The 22211-nt window shown below is 29.3% G+C and overlaps 2 protein-coding genes across 6 annotated transcripts in view; both read right to left on the bottom strand.

Annotated features, from left to right (window-relative positions):
• The window catches only part of LOC126551690 (pumilio homolog 3-like), a 149794-nt gene extending 137911 nt beyond the window's left edge, over positions 1 to 11883 (bottom strand). The window contains exon 1 of the mRNA XM_050205690.1: positions 11878 to 11883. The gene's annotated coding sequence lies outside the window, so the exon portion shown is untranslated. The remainder of the gene's footprint in view (positions 1 to 11877) is intronic.
• LOC114125499 (pseudouridylate synthase RPUSD2-like) overlaps positions 1 to 22211 on the bottom strand; it is a 394976-nt gene that overhangs the window by 40856 nt on the left and 331909 nt on the right. The gene's annotated exons all lie outside the window — the stretch shown is intronic.

Raw genomic sequence — 22211 nt, forward strand, 5'->3', positions numbered from 1 at the left:
CGATCAGTTTACAATTAAATCAAGTCAAAACGACCAAGTCAATCATTGTTATAATACAAGACACGCGGCGACGTGACAGAAAAAGGGTTCGTGATGCGCGGCGATCGTTACAGAAGAAGAAAAGCCGCTTTAATAACGCTTTCAATTATTCGTTATTATGATATCGTGTGTTCATTTGTGTACCTTAACGTCTGAAGTAATCAGCGCATACGACACAGACGCTGTACGGCGAAACGATGCATTTCGATTTCACTGTTCTCGTCACCACTTCGTATGGGTAATAATCATTGTCAGCTCGTGTGCGATTGACGTCAGTCGGATTTTAATCCACGAACACCGACAATACCCCGGGATATAAGGACGCCACAGTATATTACTACTTAGCTCAGCGTGACATTTATATTAAATTCAGTGAACGGAATGGTAGGTACTCATCTGCAGCCTACTCATGTGAGGCCGTGTATTTTTGCGCGCAGACACTGTGCATATAATAAATATGAGAGCGGGTCTCGTCGTAGACGGCGGCACGTAGCTCACAATACGCATACATCCATATATATGTAGTACATTATAATATTATAATGTGATGTTTAGTCTATCGCGGTCTGGTCCGGAGACGGAGCGGTTAGTAATTCGGTCTTCAAAACTGTGACGATTCGAAAGGGTAAAAGCAAACACAAATAAACCCGTGTCTGTACACACACACACACACACACACACAGAGGGTTAAGTCAAAATACAAATAATGCAATCATCAGTGAAACGACGGTGCGTAGCTGTAGGTAACCCAATGGCGGGGAGGGTGACTCGCGATCAAAATCGCCTCTACCCATATACCGCTGCAATCATCTCGGCGTACTAATTATTATATTTGTTACGAAACTACTGTGAAATACGCTTTTGGATTCCGGTTGTGGAGTTGAAAATCGGATTTGCAGTGTTTTCGAGACACGAGCAATAAAACCTCTGTGCATACCGAACCGTTAAAGAAAACACAGGAATAGTTTTTCGTTCCCCACAAAAACGAATATACGGCGCCCAAAAAATAATCTAACAGACGAATTACAGTCGTCTTGTCTGTCCTTAAATTATTCCTTAATCAATGCCATATGATGACTGGAGTCGTATAAATATAGTTTTCGACTACAGACTACAATTATTTACGAACAAAGTCGCTTATTTATTTCTAGTCTCGCCGTCTAATACATTCCTTTGAAATTGTGCGGATAGTTATACGGGGGGCGGTCCAGACGATCGAAAATTATATATATTTTCTATTCTTTATTATGTTATTCCCAATAATACCTATTTGGTGTAATAAAGATTTAATGACGTGTTCATATTTCATTACAATCATATTAAATGGCGTGCGACGAATTTTCAACGGCTTTATCGTAACGAAAAATCAAAGTAAATGCCGGTTCATAAATCATTTCCTTTTCTGTTTTTATTTCCCATTATAGCTTATTCAGTCCTAAACTATTATTATCATTTGTTTTTGTTGGTTTCCTTAGGGTAGTACATTTATATACTTATGTGTATTACCGATTTGGTCAACTTCGGATTTCTGGTAATAACAATATGAATTATATAAAGTTACGACTTCGTGTACGATATCACTGCTGGGCGTCAGCGTACACAATAATTATATGGTCAAACATCTTGTTTTTTCGTGTTTAATAACTGATTGGTATAATTTTACAAAATCAATATTTAATAGTTCACGTCAAGGAGTATACCGTAACTCTATTGAGCGATAACTCGTTCGTTACACATGAACGTTATATAATAAGTACTCTTAAAGCAGGCTAGTATTAAGAATTAACGCGTCGAGTGCAGATAATACCTACCAGTTTTCTAATTATTATGACAATTAGTAGCTATTTAATAGCTATTTAGGAATACCTGGAAATATATTTAAATCCATTAATCGAATGATATAAATTGCACATTTACAGTGCTAACTAGTGAGTCTTATAGTTGACTTTTTTCCTGTACCTATATTAGTATAATACGTGTAAATCAAGAACAGTCCGTTCAAATCCAATAGGCGAATGAGTTCATCATAACCGTGAGTTAAGCAATCAGCGACTACTGTATATTCAATCCTAAGCCGGTGGAAATATTACCTTAAAGTGGTAAAACATTATTATACTCAATATTAAATAATGCATTACATAAATGTTTTATTATATTTGGAATAAATGACTAGGTCACTAGGAGGTAATGGTATAATATGGTATGTTTATATTAATTAAAATATTTGTATCGGTATATATTGCAGTTGTCGGGGGCGTGGGTAATTTTATTCCGAAAATCTATATGCTACAGAATATTTAAACCCTCTTTCGCTAATATTTGCCAGGATTTCCACCTATGCATATGGTTCACCGTCATTGGGCTTAAACCCACGCGACTATTTATTATAGATATGTATAATAATACTATACACGAGTGGGTACGATAAAAAAAAAAAAACTGTGGTTTAATATCCACAATATCAAAATAATGTATAATATATAATATGTACATACATGTATATATGCGCGCGTGGTATATATATAAGGACAGTCTAAAGTTAATATATAGGATGATTCACTAAACATACTCACTTAATTAATTTCATTTAAGAATGAATTTATTAAAATTCTGATTAAGACTATTTAAGAAATTGTTGAGATATTTTTGTACTATTTAAATAATTATTAACAGAACATTTTGACGTATACCAAAATCAATACTTGTGTACAAAACTACAAACAGCTAGATCCTAGATCCACGATAAGGGATTTGTTTGGAAGACACCGGGGTTATGGTGCTAGTTGACGATTTAAATAGTTAACATTAATCTTATAACATATTATATAATTACTAAAAACGATTCAGTAAGAGTATAAACACTATATGAAATATTAAGTATATCTATTTTATATTTTTGTAAAACCATTTTTAAGGACTATTGACCCTTAATATTAATATTTTATAATAATTAAAAAACTATTCGTTTGAATTTTGAATTAAGTACGTTGAAATTGTTAAAAAAAAAATATTCTCTAAATAATTTACAGTCAAAAGAAAGTTTTGATTTGATAAAAAAAAATAGTGGTTTGTATCGCCACAGAACCACGTAGTAAAAACAAATCTAAAGAATTTAAAAATATGGTCTTTCAAAAAAATTTAAAAAATCAGAATTTGAATAAATTCGTTATTAAATGAAAATAACGAGCCTGCATACTTGTTGAAACACCCTGTATGTATATTGTATATTATATTATATTATAACCAGGCCTGCAGGTGAATATTTAAATCCAATTTACGAGACTACAGGTAGGCTACATATAAATGTATGGATGTTTTTCCTAAACGAAACCGCGCAGCGGTCAATATTTAATCTCGGCCGTCGCGGGTCCCGCGTACACATGTGCTAAAGGGGGTCCGCCTTTGAACGGTTCGGCGCATTAAACCGTAACACATAATAATATTATAATACCTTCACTGTACATAATGCTGCAGTGTGTATACTATACAACCATGGGTACGATTTGCGGGAGGTAAAAAAAGAATGAAAAGGATGCAGTGCGCTTCGATTTAATAATACTATAACGTCCTTTACCCTTTTGAAGTCTTATTATATAATAATATTATGTATGATATAATACACGGTGATTATCTTATCGTTCAACTCCATCAATGCTTTGGGACGAATATTTTTGTTTAAATACTTTTCCTTTCAAAAGCACGCATAGTGATGTCACATATTTTCCTACGAATTTACCGGTAGATCTGTTCTTAAATTTAAGAATATCGTCTGCACATCGTGCTATAAGATCATCATTCTTGAGATCTTACAATGGCAATAATTATTGTTGCCTTACTGGTAATGAATAATTCAATCATTGTTTCCGCGCAGATATTTAATTTCACGTTTAAGTGGCCTTGGCTCTCCCAGTCATCCATGTATCATTTAATTTAAATTTAATTCGTACACATAATAATTATAATAACAATATAAGTGTATATTATATTTGTTTTACTTGTGACACCAACTGAATGAAGAGGTACACCTGAAACCCAGGTACAGAAAAACGACTTCCTCGAGGGTGTTTTTTTTTTTTAAAATGATGTTTGATCGCGAGTAAATTTAGAACAATAAAATATAATATGACTTTAAAGTATACTACATAAACGGACAATGTTGAAAATTAATTTTATTTGTTATTTAAAAATAATAAAATACGGTTCAACTCACTTATCAACAACATACAATCACATATATAGGTAACGTGTATGGATTATGTTATACGTTTACGTACCAATACGATTGCGCGGCGCATACAAATTGTTAAGACCTTTTACCGACGAGAAACCGATAAAATTCATATTGTCACACGTAATAATATGAATTTTTAAGTTTAAATTAACGATAGGAAAATAACACTGTAACGGTATGAACATCTTAAGGGCTGTATTGTGTTTTTTTTCGATTTATTTCATTTCGAGAATTTGATTTCATTTTATTGTATGTAACTCTCCTTTAATATTAGTTCGAAATCAGTCTCTTGGCCCTATCAATTTTCCAAACAATACCAATAACGTTATAATGGCGGTCTGTGTTTACAGATGTTTAAAGCGATCAATACCATTTACGTAAACAATAACATAATGAATACGATTACGGAGAATTCTGTACATTTTTTTTGATACGCACACTGACTGCCACATTCTAATTCTACAATTATACTCCTACCATAATAAACGTGTCGTTTTTATAAATCGTTGTATGAACCTGAATGCAGAGATTACGTGAGCAAGTAGATCGGCGTCGGTATAGAAATGACGAGTGGTAGTCTCGTGCGGTCAAGGGGGTTTCTGTCATTAAAAGTGGTCTCGAGTGGTCTCACAGCGACAATGTTTAATATGGAAAGTAGGCATGGTCTTTGGAGTTCAAAATTATTATGATTTAATGTAGATGGTATTATAATATAAATCATAAAATAATAGTAACGCAAATCTATATAGCATTTATTAGGAACATGTTCGATCGAGTTTTGCGCAATTTTATCGACGTACTACAATATTACAACATAGCGGCGTGAATGGATTTTTTTTTTTAAGGAATTTTGTCGCCAAATCCCAAAATATTAGGTTTTATATTATATTATAATAGACGCTTCACACTTATTTACAGGTTGTTCCCATGAGAATTCGCTAATTTAAAGTGATGGGTTATTGGAGTTTGCATTATTACTGCCACTATCAAATAGTAAAACCTCACGGGAATTTCTGCATGAGCACAAATATAATATTATACTTAAATATAATATTATATTAAAGGCATTGATTATAAGTTATGAAAATTGAAATAGAAGTTTGTACAGAACGTTTAAATTATTTATTGGGTAATTTATAGTGTTGTTTATTAAAAATAAAAACACGAATTCTCTTTATTATAAGAAGAGGTTATCAATTCAATATGCGAGTTTTTGGAATTTTTTTTAATTAAACTTCAGGATTTTAACATCAATGTGTTTTTATCAGGAGAGGAGAGAATTCCCTGGTATGTTAATATGTTTTATATTTTGTAGTAACCTTTAAATGTAATAGATACTCTGTGTGACAATTGACAAAACAAATGTATTTTTATATATAATTATGACTTAATAAAAATAATAATTGATACTTTGATATAATAAAAATAAATCAGTTTTAAGAAATTTAAAAAAACAAAAGCTCAAAATTCGAAAATATAAATTGAAAAAAATAATTGTAAAAGTATTACACAAATACAGAAGTTGAATACGAGTAAAATTAATATAAACGAAAACCTCTTAAATCTAAAGAAAAATTATTTTGTTTTACAATAGCTTTAAGTGATTACAAAAAAAAAAAAATGTAATTCCTAAAACGTACAAACTTTAAAAAAAAAAATGAGTTATAACTTCTTAAAGAATTGTTTTGTATATATTGGTACGTATAGGTAATATATTATTTTGATTCGTTAGTTTAATAGCTATTAATTTCCAGACAAATCTGGATGATGACACTCCCCCCCCCCCTTAGGGTAGTACTTAAAAAACTGTATACTTAACCTCTTTGCTTTAAATTTACAAGCACATTTCTGATTCTGATTATATACAATGTTTATTATACTGACTGTTTCCAGATTTATAATAATCTGTTTAAAATTAAATGAGGTAGCTTTCACGAGTGTCTTTAAGACTCCCAAATTTGTCAAACAAGAAATAGGTACTTTTCTGATTTCACTAGCTGACACATCATGAGATAATTGGTTAAGTTTTTACAAGCAACCCTCAAACACTATGTATATTATTTACCTAAGTATTAAGTACAATATAACGCATTATAGTTTTAATGTATTTTTGTTATATACACTATACAGGGATGAACGAACCCATTTACTAGTGTATAACATACCGTTGTTGCATGCACTTAGTGTTCAATTTCTATTCAGCTACGTTGAACAAATCGAAACGTTAATATTTTAACAGGACCGAATCATCTTCACAGTCTCTATTTATTATTATTCCCTTGCCAGTAGGTTATTATCTCGCCAACACTGCTTATTGCATCGTAGTCCGGTGGCTTTATACTAATAATAATATTATGATTCATAATTTAAATAATAGTGTAAAAAAAAAATATATTTTTTTTTAAACCTTTTAAAATTTATTTTCAAATAATACAATTGAGTAAAAAATAGATCTTCTTATTATTCATATATCCGACGAGATACAAAACATTATTATACTGTGGCACGTCACATAGTCGCAAATGACGATAACGCAAGAGACTTTGATGCCGCACTTACGCTACGCGTAGATACCCACGACCGACGTGTGTGAGTATCAGTGACCAAGTAATGGCAATTAATTAAAGTTGACTGAATTATTATGGGTAATTGTAAACGAATGAGCGAATTAACGTGATAGCTATATAGTTTTTTAAAATATGTATAAAAAAATGTTTTGCTTATGCGATCGAAAAAGAAAATATGCAAATAACAAGTTATAAATTTAATGTGTTATTGCAGTAATCACCTAAGCAGTCCCGTTTTTGAAAATTTTACAGAAGAGGTAAATTTTTCATTTCAAAAATTTGTTTAAATAGACAATTTATTTTGGACTTTGAATTATAGTTACTCGTACTAGTGCTAGCAATATTGTGGTGGGGATTAAAAAATTTAGTTTCGGAGTTATTATTATTAATTATTTTAATATTTTTTAACATTAAATAAAATTATTTGTAAAACTATTGCGCCTTTATGTGTATACTATTATAGAAGCTCAACTATTGTTAAAACAAATTTTAATTTTCTACCAGTTTAATGATCTAATTAAATAATAATTATGGTTGGCTAGTTGCATTTCTCATGATTTATGCGAGTTTATATTTTTATACTTTTATTGGCTATACAGGAGTCAAAATTCTGTTTACTTGCCATAACTTGATGAATGTCCTAAACATAATTAAATTTTGTTATACATCCAAAATATTTTGTTATTTATTTATATTTGTATATATGTATTTGCTCTGATTATATAATATATAAAATAGTTTGATACGGTCAATAAATTTATTAATTCATTAACCTGTCTCGCATTATTATGTAAATATATATTTTGTAACTGGCATTGTAATTAAATAGTAATACATTAAAAATTATCTCGAATAATGAAAAAAATTACACACTACGTTAATGTTTTATATTTAAGTATCATTATTATTATACGACTTCAAGGGTCTCTACGGCAGCTATACAGCTTACTTTGCCTTTAGAACTTAAATAATTTTTAAAGATACCTTTTTTATTTAGTATAGTTCATTTGTAAAAAAAGACGTTATAATAATTATGTAAGTCTCCATACACAAACGTACAAAAATATGCTAATATTTTATCACTTTCTTAAAATTGCTAGTAAAAAAAAAAAAACCATTGGAAAAATATATTATAATATATGTAATAAAAATAAATTTGTTACTGCATAGTTACCACGGTGCTGCGATAATATTATTATAGTGGTTTTTATAATAAAAACTGAGATGTTCTCTTCCATAAAACATGTGGAATGTACATTTATTTTTCACGTGACTTAACAGTCTGAATTTTATTTTAGAAAATGTTTTAGGTCTGTGGTATTTAAAAATAAAAAGCTTAAAAGGCTTGCAAACCCTAATTATAATGGCATTGCTGCTGAAATCAACTGCGCGTGGATGGAGATCCAAAATGTTCAATATTTTTGGAAAGTTAAATATTATGAAGTCACCCTAAAATTACAGCGATAAAGTAACAAATATTTCCGATACGTATACATGATACCGAATGGTTTACCTACCATGTCCACCTTTATTTTTTATTCTAATAACAGATTGATTAATAATTTCGATTTTTAAGTATATTAGACGTCTTGAACATTATATTTTCAGATACCAGTACTTAAGTTTGGGCCGAAAAAAAACTTTTTCTTTTAAATGAGAACAATAATTTTATTCTGAACTATTAAACTTTATATATACAGTGCATAATAATTCCATTAATTATGGTTTTAAATTAAATATAAAAACACGTAATATTCAGTTTAGTATATTTATTATAGTACAACAATAAATTTAAATAAATATGATTAATAATAATTACCATAATTTTTAAATCAACATAGCTTCTATACATTTAATCCAATGGTATTATTTTTAGTACATAAAGTATAATAAGCCAGAAATTTATATAGATTAATATTTTTAATATGTTTTTAATAATCTAAGCTGAATTCCAAGTCTTATTTGATCAAAATAATTTTATAACGACACAAATATGTACCAAAAATCTATAAAAAGGATAAAGAATATCATAATTTAAGTAAAATATGAATTTAAAATTTTTAAGTATACATAATAATTTAAAAAATCAAAATTTGAATTAACTCATTATTAATGAAAGTAGAAGGGATGGCTAACTTGGTTAATCAAATATTTTGTATAATATCCAAAAAGTCAAAACAACATAATAATAGTTGAAAATTGAACATTTAAAAAAATAACAATTCTTCCTCATATACAAGTCTGTATGAATTCTAAAAATATTGTAAATAAGTAAAAAAAGAAAAATAACATAATGCTTCAATTATTTTCTTTTCTTATGCTGAAAATAATCCAATTGTAGATCTATATATTTATTTTTAATTTTTGTAATGATTAGCACTTAAACTGAGGGGAAATATATGACAATATATCATATTATTATCTATCATTAAATAGTAAATAAGCTATTATAAAATAAAGTGACTTTTATTAGTGTATTATAATAAGAAAGATAAGGGATTTTATGTTAAAGTATGAAATATTTTAAGTAAATTGAGTGAAATGCTTCGTCAATAATAAAATGATCGGAACATGAGAATCGAATTATAATTTAATTATTTTGAATAAATTATTCAATAAATCTAAGGAAATAATAATTAAAGTAGGTATAAAAAAGAATTTTGAGAAAATATATAGTATAACTGTGATAAATTTATGATTTATTAATGTCAAACGCAATAATGTAGGTAGAAAAATAATTATATCACGTTTTGTTTTTATACATTTGAAATTTCATTTTGTGAATGAAACCATAAGCTATTATAAGTCAGAGTGACTTTACCAGCCAGTCAGAAAAAAATCATTTCATTTGTATACTTAAATATTCTATAAAGAAACCTAATTTTAAATTCAAAGATACACTTATGCAAATTATATCATATAAACCAAAAAGTAAAAATAATCTATAAATATCAAAGGTTACTAGAGAGGGTCAATAAAATTTTAAGTTACTACCAAAAGACTTTTATGGCTTAAAAGATTATAGATCAGAGTAATGAAATGACTCAAATTGATTTAAAATATTCATTTTTCTGATGTAGTAACATTAAATATTATATCATATTTTTTTAAAAGACTTTAAAAAGTTTACCGTAGAAAATAAAATGAACATTTCTCAACGATTTCAGTAATGCAATAAAATTAATTCAACATCCCCAATCAATACAAAATCATATAAAATAAATTGCCTACTAAATGTTGATAAGATTGCAATCATTCCAATTAAATGCACAATACCTATGCAGCATTATCTTACATTATTATATCACGGAGTCTTATATTTAATTTTGACAACAAATCTTGATAATATCTTGTAAATTTTTGTTATTTATATTCATCGTGACTGATCACACTAGATTACGATTTTACAAAATTATTTTTCATTGTTAACGATTCACGTTTATTCTATCAACACAGTAAGTTTCAGTGAATGTTTGGACTGCGAATCGTTATTATTATCTGATCGAATACATTAAATTTAATTACTAAAATCAATCAATTGCATTGAATAACGTAAATAAAAAACATAATAAAGATGCTCAAAATAATAAAAAAAAGCGTTAAATATCCTTAAGTTATTATAAAATATGTAATTATGTATTTTTTTTTATATATATAATATTCTGAGTTATCTCAAGTAAAAATATATTTTCAAAATTCCTTAACTAGGTCACGTAACCTAAAATAATAAATGTAAGTATTGCGTATAGAAATTAAAACAAATAAAATATACACTGATCGCAAATGTCATGAGAACGAAAAATAGGTACATATATTGTACACGAATGAACGACTGACAGAGAATAACTAACTAAATAGTCTTATAATATGTACTTCTATAAGTCGTATACGGCGTGTAGTTGGTGTTATAATATCGAAAATTAAACATCGCAAGATCAAATGATTCATTTTTGTGGACGTGTATCATGGAAGGTACCTATATAAATAAATATTAAATTTTGTGGTGTAACGTGGTCGGGGATGACCGGTTAAATATACGATATTCAGGGAAGAAGTTGGTTTCTTATGAATATAAGTTAACCGTAGCTCGAAAGCAAATTGTACTCAGGGTACAAATAAGTGTGGATTGATCCAAATACTTATACATATATCTAGTTTATTCTTACCTAATAAAAACGTTTACAAGCTGTTGGGCTGGCTTGGAGTTCGTGTTCGCTGGTGTTAACGTGAGGGACTGCCTGTCTTTTACATATTCATATTTAGCCGTAGCTTTACAATAGTTAAATATGAGACAGCACAGGAGGGGTTTAATGTATATTCAGCATAATATATTTTATATGTTTTGGTTTAAGATACTTATATATATATATATATGTATGTATGTATATATACTGTATAATATATAATATGTGTAAGTACCTACAGTTGCATATTATTATGTTTAAAAATAATTATGTAACAATCGTTACAGTGGTATATCAATATTGATACCTGTAATAAGTGACACGCACTAAAACCTATTATCGTCTTATAGCTTCGTTCTATCTGAGTTAATAACACTTACTCTATTATTTGGAGCCAGCACTGTTGACTCAATGCGATGTGTATACGTTTGTCCACTTAACGTTTGTAAACAAATATATTATTATCATAATAATATATTAAGACATACTAATAATGACCATACTAATTATACCGCTGTTCGGTTATGACGGTAAACGGTTAAAAATGATTACAAAAAAAGTTTAACGCACATTTTAGTTGTAATTACGTTTACATCGAAACAAACGTAAAATAATAGACTTGTTTGCTACCCGCACAGGTCCGTCATGACGTGTACACTCACACGCTAATGTCGAACTGTACGACAGCAGCATGTCTATCCCGTATTCGTCGTAATGGTATCGTTTGATTACATTGATCACATAATAATTGTTTGGTTTTATCACATTTGCTTGATTGGTTTGATGCGTATTTATAATTATGTAAAAGACATAGGTACATGCCTGAAATAGCACTAGCCTAGCAAATATATTGCACTTGAAAATCGAAAACTAAGAACATAATTTTTTTTCTAATTGATAAATATTAATATTAATAGTAATGATACAATAACCTAATTTAAATATATTTCACACTATTATAAAAATAATAAAACATTTATTTATTTTTTATTTAAATTAAACCGTAATTTGTATTTTTATCTATAGGGAAATTACACAATTACATTGATTGATTGATGAACCTGATTGATTTGTCATTTTTACTTAAATAATGTGCTTGAGTACAGGGGTAACAATGTGTCCCTTTGAAACTTAAATTATATAATAATGGATTATCGTTTTGATACGCGTTAATTAATAATAATAATAAAAAAAATATGTGATAAAGTAAAGAAATACACTTCGAAAAAAAAATGTATAGGTATATGTTCCAAAAAGCAAACGTTTCTAAATTAATATGCAAAAATATACAAAATCAATTTAAAGCTTTAGATATGTAATCTGAAACTAAGATAATTATTTAGCTGGTCTTTTGACAATTTTGCAAAAAAAAAAAATTATAATTTATATACTCTATTAATAACTTACTTTGTTAAAATTCTATTCTCACCATGATACCCATGTTTTATGTGATATAAAATATTTTTAAATTACTAGCTGTAGTATACGACACCTTTAAAATAAATAAATATATAATATACGACATACGTAGATAGATTACATATTTTATTAATTTATTGCTTGAACAACATATAATAAATAGCAAAAAATAAGCTAGGAACAATGATTTAAAAATAAAATGAGATCAAAAAAGTATTAAATATTAATATTTATTCCTATATGGTAGGTATTTACCAAATTTTAGCATCATTTTATTTTAATGCTTTAATTGCACTAATAAAAAATCAAAATTACTACGTCATTCAAATTCTAGCTATGAAAAAAAAAATTATGTATGAGAACTTTTTTTTAATAGATACTTATAAAATACGAATATAAATCAAAATTTTTCTTATGGAGAATCAGGAAATATTTTGGTTAGTTGCAAAGTTAAAACAATAAAATATTTTACATTTTATTAAAAAAGAATCATTATAAATCATAAATTTGATCGAAATAAATTTATATTATTTTATAGCAATTTATTATATTTATATATTCATGAAAATTATCATAAAATTATCATTACTATTTTCAATTTTGTTTTGAATAATAGCCTGAAAGCATATTGTAACAATAATTATTCGAATACAAATAAAATGCAACGGTTTCAAAATTTTAAATGCATTCACAAAGGTGGAATATGGATAGTTATATATTATGTACCAAGGTAATACAAACTAAAGCCTATATTTACTTGATAAACTTCACAAACGAAAATCTGAATCCACATTCTACAGCTATGTCATCATGGAAAGTGATTACAGAAATTACTTTGCCAAAAGTTCACATAAATTATATTTCATTATTTAAACATAAACTTATATAATATTATGCAATAGAGGCATACCGCATACACAATATACCTATATAATAATTAAAAATTAAATAATTATTTATTTAAAGTGCTATCATTTTCATTAGTCATAGAAAAAAAAACATGTTTATAATAAAATATGTTGCATAATATGTATATTATTATATTATTTTTATAGTATCTTATTATAAATAATTATTTATTTACAACTGTCTTTCATCATTCAATTTTATTAGTTAAACGTTCGACGTGTCTTACAATAATTATTCTTAGATTGAACGCGAAAAGAAAGTAAAAACAAATACACCGTTGGAAATGCAATGTAATTCGAGAAGAACTTTCCGGGTTGAAAATGCTTCGTTCTTAAATTTATTTTAATGTGTTCTGAACGGAGAAGAGCCATAGTATTTACGTGATACGTTAAACCGTTTGAATGTAAGTTATATATTTTTTTTCTTGACGTTTTATAATAATATTATAATATTATGCGATGTTTAAAATATTCCAAGGAAGTGAAAATGTGAAATGAACATTTTTATATTAAAACGTTTATACATATGTATATGTACAATTTAAAATTGTATGGTTGAATACAAATTGTGAAGGTATTATTCAATCGCAAATACTAAACTCCATTACATATTATGTGTTAAGATTGTTAAGAAGCTTATTATTCACTATCGACAGGTTATATGTTTGAGAAACATCGGAGCAGAGCTGTATCAATTAGATGAAAAAGGGAACCACCGAACGCTGGGATTTGCCAGTAGAACATTGAAAGACGAAGAACAGCGATATTATACTACAGAATTGGAACTGCTAGCAATAGTATTTGGGTGTTTCAAATACAGAAATTACATTCTAGGTCATGTGACCCATTTATTAACTGATCACAAAGCTTTATTATTTTTAAATAGCTGCAGGCTATTAAACGCAAGATTAATGAGGTGGTCATTAAAGATCCAAGAGTTCAACCTACAAGTGGCCCATATACCAGGCAAAGAGAACATAGGTGCTGATACTCTAACTAGATATCCCCAATCACCAACCGATAACCAATTGGAGAACTATACCAGGATATACATCAATAAGATCAAGTTGGACACATATAGTAAGACGCTGACACAACAGTTTCAGCAACTCAAGGAACTCCAAGAACAAGATCAGCACATAAAACGAATCATTGGACGAATCACAAACAAATCAGATCATCATTATCAAATATATGACGGTTTACTGTTTTATATAGATAAAGCACGAAAATATCGAGTAATGATACCCGCAATCATGGCCCAGGGCCTGATCAAAGAAACCCACGAGCAATATGGACATTTTGGAGCCACCAAAATATACCATCTTCTTCGATTCCAGTATCAATTGAATCACATGTACCGGACAATAAAGAAAATAACCCAATCATGTGATATATGCCAGAAGAGTAAAATAAATAATCAATTGGCCAGAGGACCGTTAATTTCAAACATACCAAAAGGACCACGAGAAATAGTATCATTAGACTTAATAAGACCACTGCCAAGGGGACAGTTGGGCGCTCGGTATATTCTAGTTTTACTTGACGTATTTACAAAACACGTGCAAATATATCCAATAAAGAGGGCAACCACAGATATTATCCTCAACCGAATAACAAGTCAATACATTCCCACCTGTGGAAAGTTCAAAAGAATATTAACAGATAATGGAACTCAATTTCACAGCAAAAAATGGATCGAAGAATTGACACTTTTAGACATCCAGATATCCGTCACCACAGCCTATCACCCAGAAGGGAACCCGGTAGAAAGAGCAAACAGAGAAATTGGACGAATACTCCGCACTTATTGCCACAGCAAACATACTAGTTGGGTAGGATATTTGAAAAAAATTGAATATTGGTTAAACAATACCACCCATACGACTACAGGATACACACCACAAGCACTTATGGGTCTACCCAGGAATCCATTAAGTATAGAACACCTCATTAAGTTCCCCGAGAACCCTAAAACCGAAACAGCCAACGTAATGATTCAACTAGCACACAGACGAATGAAAAGAATGATGGAGCAACGTAATAAGAACTTGGACAAAGGAAAAAGGTTCCACACATATTCTATACATCAGAAAGTATTAATTAAGGAACACCGTTTGTCATCCGCTGATGACCACGAAATTAAGAAGTTATTTTTATTATATCGAGGACCTTATACCGTACAGGAAGTTAGGCCCAACAATACATTGGTCGTCATAGAAGATAATGGTCAACTGACCACTCACAATATGAAAAACGTCAAGCCCTATGTTCCACCTGAACCTGGAGGATGTGTGGGGCAATTCGTGCTTCAGATGTAAACAACTAACTATGTGTTCTGTGTCTGGTGGTTGGTATGTGTTAATAAATAAGTTTTTATGAAATTGTATTTATTATCTACAGGCAGACACAGAATAAAGACAAAGCCCAACCATGAGTAGTTATAAGAGCAAAGTAATAGAGTTATTTGGAGAAGAACATTGGGAAAGTGACGAAGAAATTGTAGAGGCAGAAAGTCAACTAAGACAGAGGTTAAAGCGAGCATTTGGTAGTGATAGCGAGGAAGACAACCCACCATTGAGCGACGTCATGGAGTTATCCTGTAGCGATATAGAAGAGGAGGAAGAACCCACAAGTGTAACCGTTAACCGCCTCACTATACTCCCTCAAAAGGAAGACTGTCTAGCACAGAGAAAAGCTTTGGCCCAATATCAGAGGCAGATGGCTGCTCGAGTGACTGGACAAACCGCTAAGGCACCTATCCAGTTGCCAACCTACGTTATCGCACAGAGGACCGGGGAAGACAAGAGGAGACCATCGCAAGAGGAGACCATCGCAAGCGAAGAAGAACTTTTCCGGACCACCGAAAAGATGATTTATGGGAGAACACTGCAACAAGTCACGGAAGAAATTTTAGTTAAAATCCACCATCAACCCCGCCAAGCAGTGTCTACCATCAGTCCACTTACTCAGCCATCAGTATTAGGAGCATCCACTCTCGACCTTCCCAACACGATGACAGGAGGCCACAGGAGCAGGAAAGAGAAACGCAAGGAAGCGAAAAAGCAATGGTTTCTTAAGAAGAAGATGAAGCCAACATCCTAAAAAATTTTCTGAATTACTTATTGTATATTAATCGGCCATAAGCCTTGTTTTATTATGTATATTAATCGGCCATAAGCCAACCTTTTTATTCTCAGTTTTGAATAGACCATCACATCATATGTAATTAAGTCTATTCAAAAAGGGGACTATGTAACGAACACAACACTACCGCTAGTGGTATTTGATACACGAAATTACGAACAGTTCACGCCTAATTATAACGATAGAGAGCGCGCGTGGGCAAGGGTTTTAATGATGTCCGAGTTATTTAATCCAAAAGAAGGGATTAACATATTTTAATATACTCTAACAGATTTTGGAAGTATTTTAACATCAATCTCTTTGCTCTCATGTCATTATTATATCGGATAGTCAAAACAGTATCGATCAAAACTGTAGAAAACACGAAGTGCGCTTTGACACTTCTGTCGCGCACATATTCTCCAAGTAATTGATATAAGACGCATCGTATCGACACAAAAACCACCTTCCCGACACGCTCTGACCGTGTCTAGTACCTGGCTACTGTAGCTCTCGGTCTCCAATCGGCCTCTTAACCGACGGCTATTGGACGGCTAGAAGCAGTCGGCCGACTAGCCACGTGCCAGAGTGTGTCTTCCGCCGCGCTGTCGTAAATTGTCCGCCGCGCCGTAATCTCCGCCGGTATTGTTATCCGCGCCGCGATCGTTGCCGTTATCGTATCCGTTGTCATACGTACAAGTATACCTATATACACGTGTTTTTCGTCGCTGCGATATTACCCGCATTACACTAGGGCTGACGGTATTTTCGGTATACCGTAAATACCGGTATACCGGTATTTCGGTTTACCGGTCTTCTCAAATTATTTTGTTAAACGGTATACCGTAAAAAACCGTCCAAACGGTATACCGTAAAAAACCGTATAAACGGTATACCGAGTAAATTGTATCAACGAGGAAACTTTTCTATTTATAAAATTACCTCCGTTTTTAGTATTGGGAATTCTGATCCTTATCGGTTATACACTATACAGCCCTGACCGCCGGGGCATAGGACTTTGTACAACTAACAAGAAACCCAATTTATTGATAATTTTGTCGTCGTGTTTAAACCATTTAACTTATGAATACTTGACCAAATTGTGAATAACGATTGTCAACGGTCGTTGTGGTTCTATTTATTTGACAATTAAAAACAGTTCAACACCATCAGTCATAAGGCATCTAACGTTCTAAACATCAAGTCATCATAAACATACAAATTTGAAATTGAAAACCTAATACTCGGTATGTATATCTTATATTATTATGTTACTAATAATCTCAAACAAGTTAAAATTATAATGAATTTAAATTATTTACACCAAAAACGGAGTGGCTCTAAAAACATTAGTTTAAATTAGCTATAAAATAAATGTGTTAGTTACAAGTCTTTGTAAAACTGTAATAATTTATTATGTCCATGTTCATATTAAAATATTCAAGTTATGAATCAGAATGAAATTAACATTAAAAATAAGCAGTACCTATCTGTATTTCTGTATATGTATCTACAATTTAATGTGTAAATATTATAGTAGTAGCCAGTAGGTATATTACTAGACTCACATTAAAACTCTGATTTTAAGATTATGCAGGCCATTTAGTGGAAGGTTTTTGTTTTGAGTGAACTTTTTAGTAATTAGTAAATTAGATATTATATTATCAAACATTGTACCTACTTATGAATAAATTAATCACACTTACTATTTATTATTTATATATTATTCCAATTTCCAAGTATGTACCTATTTACTACCTACATTATATTTACGGTGACAGCTACAGAATCCAGGTATACCTACTTACATTTTTTTTTATTGCATTGTCTGAGTGTCCTTAAAACTAGTTAAATTGAAGTATTTTTAAATGAAATTGTACTTTTTTTTTGAAAATTAGTCGGTAATAGGTATACAATAATTATTTGTATAGTAATACAATTATGTTTGATAATCATACATTATTTATTTATATTTCATGATTCAACCTAATGCATTTTTGCATATTAATACACCTAGGTATACGTGTATGTAAATATTTTTTCCAAGCCTCCAAATCAATTTTTGAAATATCTTTTAAAAACCTAAAATGGTGCATGGTATATGTATATTGTACCTTGTTTCACATTGGAAAATACATACATAACTATAAAGCTAGGTAAACTTATAAGTGTACTTTTTTAGAATTTAATATTGAGTTATCAAATTAAGTACCTAATAGTTTCAACCAATTATAAATCACACATTTAATTTTTTACTAATATTTTTGGAACTAAACGATTGGCCACTCTTTATTTAACTTACCCAGGACACCGAGCTATATCTTGATTGCTTGGTGAGACCTCCCCTAAGTAACATATTTTTCAATAAATGTATGTACTATGTTTAATGTTAATAATATGTTTGTAAGTTAAGTATGTTTAGTATTATCTATTTTTTAATATTTACCTAATTATATTTCAGAAATGGCAAAACAACGTTCCAAAATTTGGATATACTTTTCTAAAATTAGTTAAGATAAAGGTTTATGCCATAAGTGTAAAAAATCGTTTGAAGCTAAAGGTGGGAATACGAGAAACTTAATATCACATCTGAGGTCTCACCACCCTAATATTCATTTAGAGTTTAAAAACCTAAAATCTCTTGTTCAACGGTATGCATACTTATACAATTTACATACATTTTCCATTTAATATTTATGATTGTTTTTTATTTTTTATACTTCAATTTAATTAAATTTAATAAATATTGTATATTTTATTATATATTTTTTGGTTTATTAGTGATAATGTTGATGAAACTGATGAAGACGAAATAATTAATATTGAACAAACTGATGAAAGTCAAGGTGATTATCAATCTTCACCATCAACATCAACAGTAGATAGTATACCTTCTTCTCCAGTGTAAGATTATTTATTAAAATTTCAATATTAGTTTTTGGGGATAAAACAAATGATAATTATTATAATTTATTATATAATATTTAAATATTTTAGTACCTAAGTAATAGTATATTATATGCAAATTCATAGTTGTAAGAAGAATGTAGATTTACTCTCAAGCATGGTCATATTTGAGAATTCAAAGGGTGTGCAGTTTTAAACATTTAGTTAGTTTTTTTTTATTATTTTTTCTTAACTGAACTATATCTTTATACGATTGTATCTATATTAAAGTATTTACAATTGTATATGAAATATTAATACTTATATTATTACTAATAAGAAGTTTTGGTTTTGAGCATCTTTGCAGTGTTGCCAACTGTTATGCGTACACTTTTTTGTAGGGGACTTTTGAGGAGTTATTCAGGACACTAAAATAAACCTAAAAACACACTAATACCTTTTGTATGAATTATTCCGTATCAAAATCCTAATTTCAGTGGACTACAAGTGAACGGATTTTTAGTTGTGCTGGTAATGTCATTACTGATCACCGATCCTCATTGTCTCCAGAACATGCTGAAGAATTAATTTTTTTGTCTATGAATGCCAAGTATGTTTCTAAGTGACTTACTCACTGTGACATATAGCGCACCTACACAAATAACTGCTGTTAAATGTTTTTTTTTTTAAATTGTTATTCTTTCGCAAGATGCGACATTGTTATATTTTTCTTTCTTTGTTTAATTTCTAAATGAATTTATCAGTAATTAAAATTGTAATGATTATAATAAATATATATATATAAATATTTCTAAAAGTTTTCTTACTAACATGATTTGCTTGCAGGTTGGATGATTTATAGTAAACATTTTATATTCCTACTCTATAAGTAGGACACACTTCTTTATGTTCTGTATGTTATTATTTTTTAAAGTATTGTCAATCTGGATGACTTAAACAGTTTTATCTTTTTAAATTGAAGTGAAGTACAAGAATTTACATAAATTTAACTAAATCTGAAGTAAACAATTATAATTATAAGTCTAAATTTTAGTGGTTGCTGTTTTCCAGTATCAATGGCAATAATATAGATTATAATATTATGTATAGAATATCTAATTTAAAGATATTAAGTTATATACTGTGAATCAATATTAAAGTAAAAAATATCGATACTATATAGTTAGATTTTATTTATTATTTCGGTATAACATACCATATCGGTGTATACTGTATAGGTATACCGAAACAGTTCGGTTTTTCGGTATACCGGAACTTTTCGTTTTTCGGTATACCGGAACTTTCGGTTTTTCGGTACACCGGAACTTTTCGGTTTTTCGGTATACCGTTTCTAACCGGTATTGAAATCAATACCGTAATACCGAAAATTATTTTCAATACCGTCAGCCCTACATTACACTATTTAAGATCGCCGCCGTTATATAATATATTTATACCTTTACGCTCTCATTACGTTGTGTCATTTTATGCCCATATTTACGTCGATCACCATCGTTTTTAGAGTATATTCCGAATAATTGTAAGTAATTCACACAATTTTTATCTTCATGTTGGTGAATGTAATTAATGTCAAAACCGATGAATCAATATTATATAAATTCGCGAAACAATAAACCTGTATAACTATTTTGTGTAATATTATCATGATCATATGTATAATTAACTTAATGTATTTATGTGATTATAACTCAATAAAATTATTTTTTGCTAATGAATAAAAAACTGAATTCTCAGTATATATAAAAATTCATTACAATGTTTAGGCCACGATTTACAATTACGATTAGAATATTGACAATACTTTGAAAAATTTTTTCTGCAATTCGCTGTTATCATCAAAAACCAATTTTTTTCCGTCATGCGATTGATGGCTATAATAAATTATAATATAAAATTCTAAATTCTAAAACCAGTCTCAGCCAAGGTGCTCAAATCTTCGAGACTCGAACAAAGACTTAGGACATATTATGACCCTTCAATAGAGTGAAGTTATAATGATCAATCGGATTTGAAATCAAATCAAATTCATTGCTTTTACCTATTGTTTCATACACTCGGTCACTTCCTACTTTCCTAGCCATCTATTATATATACATATATAATATATATATGTTGTTAAATGAGCGATAAATGAGCGCCGATTGCACAGATAATAAAGTATAATATTATAGTCTTGAGATTATTGATTAAATGTTTGATCCGACGAATTCTTATTGTTAAATTACCGTAACTAGTTGTCTTCTTCTGTGTCATACAACTGTTATTAGACTACAATTACGAATATTGTACTTTGGATTAGTCTGATTTATTACTACATAGTATTTGGTACAGTCGTGTACTTAATACATACAATGTATGTTATGTATTTATAATATTACTTTCCAAATAAGAATAAATTTATTCTATAAGCAATATGCGTAAAACCAATTTAAACAGAATCTTTAGCAATTCATTTTTATTTTGCATATTGTTCAATTTTTTTTTTTAAATCTTTTTTACACAGTCAATTATTTTACAACTTTTATGCATAATCAAAAAAATCTCTATAACATGACATAATACATACATTAATTATATAATTTTTAATTGTTTATGTTCGAGAGCTATTTGAAAAACAAATATTTGTGATCAACTTTTTTCTAAACCATTAGTAAAATTTATTGAAATATTATTATATACTATAATTTATCTATTTATTATCTGTGTGAAATATTTTTAATAATAATTTAGTAGGATGCCTACTAAATGATAGATGCTATCATACTAACTGATTATTATGTGTATATGCCAGATTTAAAAAAGACTTTAAATAAAAATTTATTTTTATTTT

Source organism: Aphis gossypii, chromosome X, assembly GCF_020184175.1.
Source record: "Aphis gossypii isolate Hap1 chromosome X, ASM2018417v2, whole genome shotgun sequence".
Lineage (NCBI taxonomy): Eukaryota > Metazoa > Arthropoda > Insecta > Hemiptera > Aphididae > Aphis > Aphis gossypii.